Here is a 9,772-nt window from a genome sequence, read left to right as displayed (position 1 = left end):
TGTGGGGTCTTTGAACCCAAGGAACCGCACAGCAGTGTTTAAGTGCTTCTTTTGAGTGAATCCTGTGGTCAGGCCTACAGGAATCCACGAGGAGCGCTCCTCCTTAGCTGCTGAGCGGAGGGACATTCTTCAGGCCCTCTCTTTGCAGGATGCCCTAGGCTCATTGGTATTCTCCACAGGGCCATGGCAGCTCCAGTTACCCCTTTAAAAAGTGCCAGCAAAACTTGGTTACCACGGTTTCTCAGACTTTTTCATTTTTTTTTTTTTTCTGGCTGGCCAATATGTTGACAGTCCAGTTCTTAAGGGATGACTGTTCCCATCAAGGAAAGGGCCACCCTAATTGGCACCAACTCATACACTTATTGGTACTCTCAGCAGAGTGGGGCATACAATCTTTCAGAGGTTAACTCTTCACCTCCTGGATGTGCTTTGTGTCAGTATTGCATTGCTGATTCACCTTTTTGTAGTTGAGATGGAGTGCCCACTCTTCCCTCTCAGCTCTGTGCAATAACCAGCTACTTGCCTGGCTTTCCTTCTGACGAGGGGCAGTAATTTCCAACAGAACCGTTGTGGTGACGTATGGAGGGTGGAAGAAAGAAGTTATAGGTGCTCGGGTTGCTGGTGGGGCAGTGTGAGGTTGCGCCCTGGTGAACGTAAGTAATAGCTTCCAAGTTGAACTGCCTGGAACTGGGCCTCCACCCAAATGAGAGTCAGAATCAATTTTTTTCCCCCTCTGATAACTTTAAAAAGGCTTAATTCATTTAAAAATGAAATAATGATTTATAATTAAAACCCGATTTTCTTACTGTAGAATGCTGTGATTGTCTGAGGTGGGGTGAATGATAGTTATGGGGTACATTAATCTGAAGTTGGTCTTCCACACCCAATGACCATATGGATTTTTAGTCCAAGAGCCTCATGAAGTAACTGGAAAATGCCAAGAGTACCTAGCCAGAACTAGCTGTTCAATGTGCTCTGTTTCTGAATTTTTAATCTTCTACGCCATACTGTTTTGCTTTGGAGCTGATGTATATCTTTGAGATTTGTGGACTGTTTTTCCCTACCCTTGCCCTGAGAACTTTTTAATATTTCTTCATGTGTTCAGAGATTGAAGACTGAAACAAAGGCACTAAAAATGCCAACAATGCCTCGGTACCAGACGGGAAGTGTCTCCAGGCTGGTGGGCACATCCAATCCCAACTCATAAATCTTATTTTGCTTTTCATGAATCTCAGCATCATGAATTTCCCCCAGAGCACTGATAGATCAGTATGTTCATTAAAAACAAACAAATAAACAGAACAACAACAGCAGTAGCAGCCCAAGCCTCCACAACAAAGGGCTTAATGAAGCTTTGTTTCCTTTTCAAAGATGCATTACCTTATGTTTATAATTCAGGGTGGTTTCCAGATATATCCCTCACCAAAGGAATAAAATTAAAAAAAAAAGCAATTGAACACCAGCAAGGTATGAGAATGCTTGATGTAGCCTCCTCTTCCTCAATGAGGTGACTCTGAGAAAACCTGCCTCTCCAATGGATGTTGAAACTTTCAAAGAAATCAGTTTCTCTCTGCACCCCCATGGCCCATGGATGGAGCCAGGTTTTCTCATTGGGCATAACAGGCACATTTGCCTTGATTCAGATTCAGGCAGACTCTGCTTTGGCTGGGGAGTTGTACTCGGCTGACATTTAAGGCAGGAATTCCCTGGGAAAATAGTCAAGAGATTCTTTTGGTGTTGCTGGCGAGGCTCCACAGGGTTTAGGGTTCCCCTCTCCAGCAAATAGGGAGAGGAAAAGAGAGGGAGGGAAAGAGAAACAGAAGGACTTTATTGAGGGACTGTATTTCATCTGAAGCTTGTACAAAATGGCAGTAATGTGGTTGGATGCCTGGATACCTTTCTTAACCCTTATCTCTTACCCAGCTAATATGACCATTTGGAGTTTGGTGGGGTGTTTTAAAGGCTGCTTAGACATCCACAGTGGAAAAAATCAGTTCTCTAGGAAGCAAAGAAATTTGGAAACTTGGGGGCTAGATCAAAATGTTTGAAATGAGCAATCATTGAAATGTAGTAGTAATTGTTCCAAATTTAAGTTATATTTGAACATAGTAAGAGCAACACCATCATCTTGGTGTTCCTTACCATCCAGAGTGATCATTGCAGAAAGGTTCAGAATCCTCATGTTTTAACAAACTAACAAAGAGATTCCCAGTTTCAAGGACAGATCATAAGAAGTTAGACCAAAAAACTAGATGGTTTAAAAAATGCTTTTCGAACAGTGCTAGAAACAGAACATTTTATGAAGAGTGGAAGTGGTCATTGTCTGTGAGCCTCTGAAAAATATAACTTATCTGCAACAGGAAGATCCTCTGATGATTCTTCTAATAATACAGACAGAACTTTCTCTTGCTTCTTTCCTAAATGATTACCCATCCTTCTCTTTAACCTCTGTTGTTGTTCTTTTTTTCATTTCCCCACATTTATACAATCAGAAAAGCCGATCTGAGTTCACAGGATCTGGGAGGGGTCAAGTCTGAAGTAAAGTCATGGGGTGTCCCTATTCTATTAAATCTCTTTTCCATATTTTTGATTGGTGTATTACAGTTGTACATAATGGTTATTTCCTATTAAATCTCATACAGTCGTGATGTCACCGTTGGTGAAATGACAGTAATGATCTTTGTGGCACATCATTGTATGGTGGAAGGAGAGGGGTAGGACATGGCCATCTTGATCCATTCCTTAGCTATTATTGACTGGGGAGCCCTGGACCACTCTGAGCCCCATTTTCATAGGAATAGGCAATTATTTCTGTACAGTGTTTTTTCAAATCTATAGGAAATTTGTGATTCCCTCCTTACCCCATTCTGGTTTTAGACCACCTGTCTGCTTCTCTGGTTCCCAAATTCCAGCATAGAATTATTCCCAGGATGCTGCACTCATTAGTTTACTTGTCTAACTCCATTGCTAGCTTGTAAGGGTATTGAGAATAGGGGATGCCCCCTTAGTAATCGTAGTAGTTAATTAGTCTTAGTAATTAATAGCTATATCCCTAGCACCTACCACAGATCCAAGACACATTGCAAAGACTAGAAAGTATGTGCAGTTGGGGAAAAAAAGTGATTTTGGCTCAAATAAGGTAGTATTAGCAGGAGCATTTTACAAACATAATTAATAAATCTAATGATGATGCTGACGCTCATGATAAAAAAAGGCATTTGATTATAAATGAAATATATCCATGCCAAATTTTGGAAAAATTCTCCTTACACTCCTTTATATAATGACAAGATAAATCTTTCCTAGCTTAGGTAAACACTTAATGATATAGTGCTTTGAACAAAAGAGTTAGGTAAATGCCAACTATTAACATTAATGATAGCATTTTATAAACTTCAAGTGGTTACAGATAATTCCAAGGTGGCATTTTAGACTTTTAAGGCAGGAGCAATATTAAAGAAATAAAACCAAAAGCCTTTTTTTTTTTTATGGATTAGTGAAAAATGTGTTGCAATTTTTTACACACACACAAACCCAGACCCTGATCACTGTGTCATCTCTTCACTGGTTCCGGACTGCTTTGGAGATGATAATAAATGACATTTGCACGATTCTTACATTTCCACTGAAGCCACTGAGTACTTTTGGGGAAAAAAATAACACCATGGAGGACTGGTAACTTTCCAGAGGTGACATTTCTAAAGTAGACTTGCTCTTCATTGTCACTTAGCAATCCTAGATAGGTCCAGAATCATCTCTGTCCCTCTTTCTCCATCAGAGAGACTCCTAGCTGGAACAGAAAATGATTCTGGCTTCCAAAAGCAAAGGAGAATTTATCAAAAGAATATTGAGACTCAAAGAATTGAGGGCAGGCTGGGAAGCAAGCTTGCAGATGGTGCCACCAAACACCTCCAGAAGCCGGGGGCAGGACCTGCACCTCAGTGCTGAGGCCGATGGCCCCTCTTCTGGCTTCTCTGCATCAAGGTGGAAAATCCCAGGAGTGAGCCTTCAGGGAGAGAGGTGGCTTCCATAGAAGGGGAGAGCCACAAGGAGTTACTCCTGAGGCCACACTCCAAGGGGAGTGGCAGGGCCAAGAGTGCAGCTAACACAATTAGTCCTTCCCACAGACTCGAAAGGAGATGCTATTGTCTCTTTTTATATACAAGGAGGCAGAGGCATAGATAGCTGACTTACTCTGTTGGAGGTCACACTCTTAAGTCTGGTAAAAAGCTGGGTTCAAACAATGAGGGTCAGACTCCGGAGTCCCTGCTTTCCATCACTTTTGCAAGCTGCCTCTCCAAAAGGACCCTGGGAGCAACTCCGAAGAAGGTTTGATGCAGGCAACTGAAAAACAGCAAATGTCCCTTTGTATCTTCCAATATCCCATCCTTCCACCTCCGGCCTCAGACCCCAGCTTGGGGTTTGCACATGCACCTCCCTTATTTTCTTCTTTTCCTCTGCTGGGGATGGAACCCAGGGCCTTGCACATGCCAAGCAAGCATTGCACTACAGAGCCACACCCCGCCCACCCCCATGCTTCTTCCTCCGTTCTGAAAAAAAGAGGCCTTCCTTTGAGCACGCTCATTAGCTCACTACTGCTTCCCCTTCCACCCAGAGCCTGTAAAATGCATATATCCACCATAGAATTTCATATTTTCCCGTCCATACCAAATGCCATTTCCACTCACCCAGCTCCCCAAGTTAGAAACTGGGCTCCTCCCTGACTTCTGACAACTCACACTCCCAATCATTCAGTTCTATCACTGTAACCTCATAATCCTCTCTGGCATCCGCCCCACCTTCTCAGTTCAGAACCTCAGTGATTGACATCTGCATTATTAGCTTCCTGGAGAGTCTCCCACTCACAGCTGTGCCCCCTCCAGCGAGCTTCCCCCTTACAAACCTGAAACCCATTCTCTGATTGTCCCTCTTTACATCCTTCCAGGGCTCTCCTGTTTTCCAGGTGGAGCTCAAACTGTGGACACTAACAGAGCCCTCATGATTGGCTGCAGGCATCTCTCCAAGCTCCTCTCCCCCACCATCCCTGACCTCAACTTTTCTCTTATTCACATGGAACGGTATTAGTCTTCTCTGGCTTCCATAACAAAATGCCACAGACTGAGTGACTTAAACAACAAAAACTAATTTATTTCCATAGCTCTGGAGGTTTTAAGTTCAAGATGAAGATGAGAGTTTGGTTTTCCTGAGAAATCTCTCCTTGGCTCGTAGGTGGTATCTTCTTGCACAACCTTTTCTCTCTGTGCCCTCATTTCCCCAATCTCTTGGTATATATCCTAATGTTCTCTTCTTAACATATGAATTTTGGGGGGGTTGGATGGGGACATAATATGGAGATTTTTTTCCAACAGGAGTCCTGGGGTTCCCGAACTCTCCTCCCTGTCCTTTAAAATTCAGTGTTTCATTTCTCCATAAAATCTTTTTTTTTAATATATTTTATTTAGGTGCCATTTCTCTTTCCTCCCATAACACTCTTCTAAATAGCTTCTTACCTCCCCAGTTTCTGAGCATGTAAATATTAAGTTCCCTTTTTATTCCTCCCAAGTAAAGAGTTATAAGAATCAAAGGATTTTATCACCAGCAATTGACAACATCAGGATTATGGTGATATCTGAGAGTGGTTAGTATATTAGAACATTGTAACAATATTTAAAATGCTTATAGATTCACTCATTATACTTTATATTTTTGTTGAAATTGTTTTCTGTGCACAAATCTTTATCCTCACCCAAAGGGACAGATAAAAGAATCACTTTAAGAGCAGCGTGATTCTTATTTTTATTACTAATAATTCTACTTTTAATGAGGGATTGCTGTACAAGATAAACAAAAGGTCTCTACTGTGTTTTCATAGCACCAACATCACACATAGCATATTACATTGATGATTTCCTGGAATAAGTCTGCATACTTCATATTGGCCTTCTCATCTTGTCCAACATTTTGAGTTGAAAAACTGCTACTCCCAGTGGCTGGTGGCCCATGAGATGTCAGAGGGGCAGACAGATCTCGGCCTTAGCTGAGACCATTAATTCCAAAGCAGTCCAGCATGGCGACACAGCTCATCAGACACTTCAGTGTTGTGCCACCCTCCGAGACTTTCATTTTGGTGAAGGGGAACAAGTGCTCTCATGGTCGCTAAGCCAGAGTTCTCACCTTTAGTTTTCTGTCAGAATGATATAGTAGCAGACAAGAGCCAATCCTAGAACTGGGGTTCTGAAGATTTAGCCTTAATAACTGAATTTGTTCACTTCAGACAAGGAAGCTGAACTTTAATTGTTTGGTTGCATAAGCTCCTTACTGTGTAATCCATTGGGTAAACAAGCCACAGCTTACCTTTCAAAAAGAAAATGTGAGAAACCCATTTAACTATTTCCCTTGGGAAAGTTGTTGTTTTGCCTTGTGAAGCTGAAATAAGATGGCAAAGTTGACAGTTGCCCAGATTTCTAGAGTTAGATTTCAAAATTAGTATCAGAAGCTGAATTTAAAAATTGTGTACTCATAAAATTAGAATATAGAGTGAACCAAGCAACTAATGCAATATTTTAGGACATTTTGTAGCATCTAGAAATAAACTAGCTTAATCATTCAATGTTTCATCCCTGTTTTACCTACAGCAAGACATTACATGTGTTAGCCAGAGTGGGAACCACTGTACTCACCCATCCTGCGTCCCCAGGTGCTCTCTGCAAGCTCTGGCCAGGTGGTTCTCTTGGCCTCCAGAGCTGCTCCATGGGCTACTCAAACTCCAGACATCCTCTTCATTTCCCACTTTGCTCACTTCTACATTGCAGTAAAACAAGCTTTCCAATGGACATTCTTCAAATTCTTGCCATCAACCTAAAAATATCTTGGCATTTGCCAAATCCCCTTCTCCTTCTATTTCCTGTAGGGGGATCCCTTCCATTCTGTTCCGGGTCTACACTTGCCTGCTCCTCAAATGCCATTCTCTAATCCAGTTATCCTCAAATTTTTCTGATGGAGGAATCCTACAGAGCTGAAAACGACCAGGCACCCCAATGAGCTTTTTGTTAATGTAAACTGTATGTGTTGACACTTAGCATCTTAACAGCTGGAACATAGAATTAGAGAAATTCAATAACAATATTAAAACGACAATAATAAATCCAACATGTAGTAATTAAATTAAAATGAAAATAAAAACATTTTCCTAATAAAAACAACAAGTGAGAAGAAAGCATTGTTTTATAATTTTGCAAATCTCTTCAAGTATGGTTTAAAAGATAACAACTGGATTTTTATGTCTACATCTGCATAGAATCTACTGGGAAATGGTTATTTGGTTGAAGTATGGAGAGAGAATCCTGCCTCACTGACATTTTTAGAGAGGACTATTTTAATAATATATTCAGATAATCGTGGATATTTTCTTTGATATCACACTAAAACTCAATAATAGTTTCTTAAATGCTAGCTATAATGTTGGATCTGAAGATGCATTGATGACTGTTTCATTCTTTGTTACTTTAAAACCATTCATTTGTTTTGCATTTTGATGCTTTACTAAGATGTAATTTTTAACATTATGCATGGTCATTTGAAAACGTTGAGTCACTGAATTGTACATATCTTCTGAATTTTGGTACATTTTATTTTACAGTATTAAAAATATCACATTCATTAATATCACCACTAATAACATCAAAAAGGATTTTAAACATTGAGAGAGCTGATACAAAGTTTCCAAAATTATACTTTTTGCTTGAAAGTTTTATTAATACTATTTTTATTGTTATCATTATTATTATTATTATTGGTACTAGGGATTGAACCTAGGGCCTCTTTACCACTCAGCTACATTCCCCAACCAATTGTATTTTTTATTTTGAGACAGGGTCTCACTAAGTCTAAGTTCTTACCAACTTGTAATCCTCCTGCCTTAGCTCCTAAATTGTGGGATTACAGGTATGCGTCATGGTTCCCAGCTTGAATATTATTATTGGAAATAAATTCTGTCAGTTTTTTTTTTTTTTTTTTTTTTTTTTTTTTGGTAATGACAGACTTGGTTTGTTCATTTCCTAGAAAATGCTTTTTAAATATTCAGTTTGAATAGCTATAGTTCGTCATCTAATTTTTAAAGTAAAAATTGAATTCCACAAAAGAGGGGATTGGCTCAGCTCACAATGTGGTGTGAAAAAAGCCATCACTTTGGGTATGAAAAAGAAGTATTTTATGTGATTTTTCCACATAGGGTATTAAAGATGTGGGTTCATGGCTTGAAATTTAATAAAATTCATACTTTTTGTGCTTCATGAAGGCCATTCTTAAGTGGAACTGGCATTGATACTGTGGCAAGTGTTGATGGGGGTAGATTTCCTGCCTCTGCTTTGATTTGTGCCAAAGCACCAGCCGTTTTACACACCATTGTTTCTGCAATGACAACAACATGTCATACAGAAAAAAAAAGACAATAATATCTTTTTATGACTGTGAGAATAAGTTTTGATCTCAGAGACCTCTAGGAATGTGCAGATTACACTTTCAGATCCATGGATACAATTGATTATACCATTTTCTTTTCTTTTGGGGGGTAGGTGGGTACTGGGAATTGAGCCTCATTCCTAGCCCTATTTTTTATTTAAAGATAGGGTCTCACTGAGTTGCTTAGCACCCCACTTTTGCTGAGGCTGGCTTTGAACTTACGATCCTCCTGCCTCAGGATTCTGAGTCGCTGGGATTACTACAATGCCCCATTTTCTATGTCTTAATTTTTCACTTAATGTTATCTCTTTTTTTTTTTTTTTTTTTTTTTTTGTGGTGCTGAGGATTGAACCCAGGGCCTTGTGCATGCAAGTCAAGCACTCTACCAACTGGGCTATATGCCCAGCCCTCTTTCCATTAGCTTTTAAGCATGCTATGTATCTCCCATCTTGGAGATGGGAACTCCATAGGTACCTCTGTGTTACACACAGAGATCAATCATTAAATCTACTTCCCTAAGTGAAGCTTAAATTCTCAGCTTCACTCATCTCTCATTTCCATGTGCCATCCTTTCCCATCCATTGCATTTTGTTTCCATCCTTCTCTTTTCCTGTAAACTGCTCTCTTCAGGCTCCAGGGCCTTCTCTATTGTGTGACTCTGGGTGACACACTCCATCCTTGCCTTCCTTGACCTTTTGCAGTACCCCGTCCTGCCAACTGCTTGGTCCAACATCATCTATCTATGCCAGGTACTGTGCTGAGCCTTCTACATGAGACAGCTCATGTCACCCTTGAGGGAACCCAATGATAAAACTGTGATTGTTATTGTATCTCATAATTTGGGAAACCAAGGAAATTGCCCAAGGTCATGAAGTTCAGGAGAAGTGCAGAGTCTCAAAGTCAAGTTTGCATCACCTCAGACCCAAAGATCTTAACTATAACACGTCCCACCTTGACACACTTGCTTCTATTTTCCACTGTGGTTCTCTTTAGAATCTACCTCTTTGGGTGCCTACATTTTTTTTTTTTTTTGGCCTGTGAAAAGAAAATACTTGTCCTTTATTCTTGCTCTGCTCAAAAGCTCAAAATTCCAAACTCTTGGGAAAGATCATTTCACTGTTCATACCTAAATCATGTGCCCAAACATTCTCCTGGTTCTGCTATTCTGGAGAATGGGAGGCTTGTGCCCCAGGCTTCTGGAAGTGTCCCCTCAGCCTGTATCCAAGGAGCTTTGTAAGGCCAGTTGGGAGGATGATAGAAAGGAAAGCTGGTGTTGATTCACCCAGAATTGATAAATGATTACTATGATAAA

The sequence above is a fragment of the Callospermophilus lateralis genome, chromosome 17, assembly GCF_048772815.1.
Source record: "Callospermophilus lateralis isolate mCalLat2 chromosome 17, mCalLat2.hap1, whole genome shotgun sequence".
Taxonomy (NCBI): Eukaryota; Metazoa; Chordata; class Mammalia; order Rodentia; family Sciuridae; genus Callospermophilus; species Callospermophilus lateralis.
The sequence above is the reverse complement of the archived record's forward strand: the minus strand, read 5'-3'. Positions refer to the sequence as shown.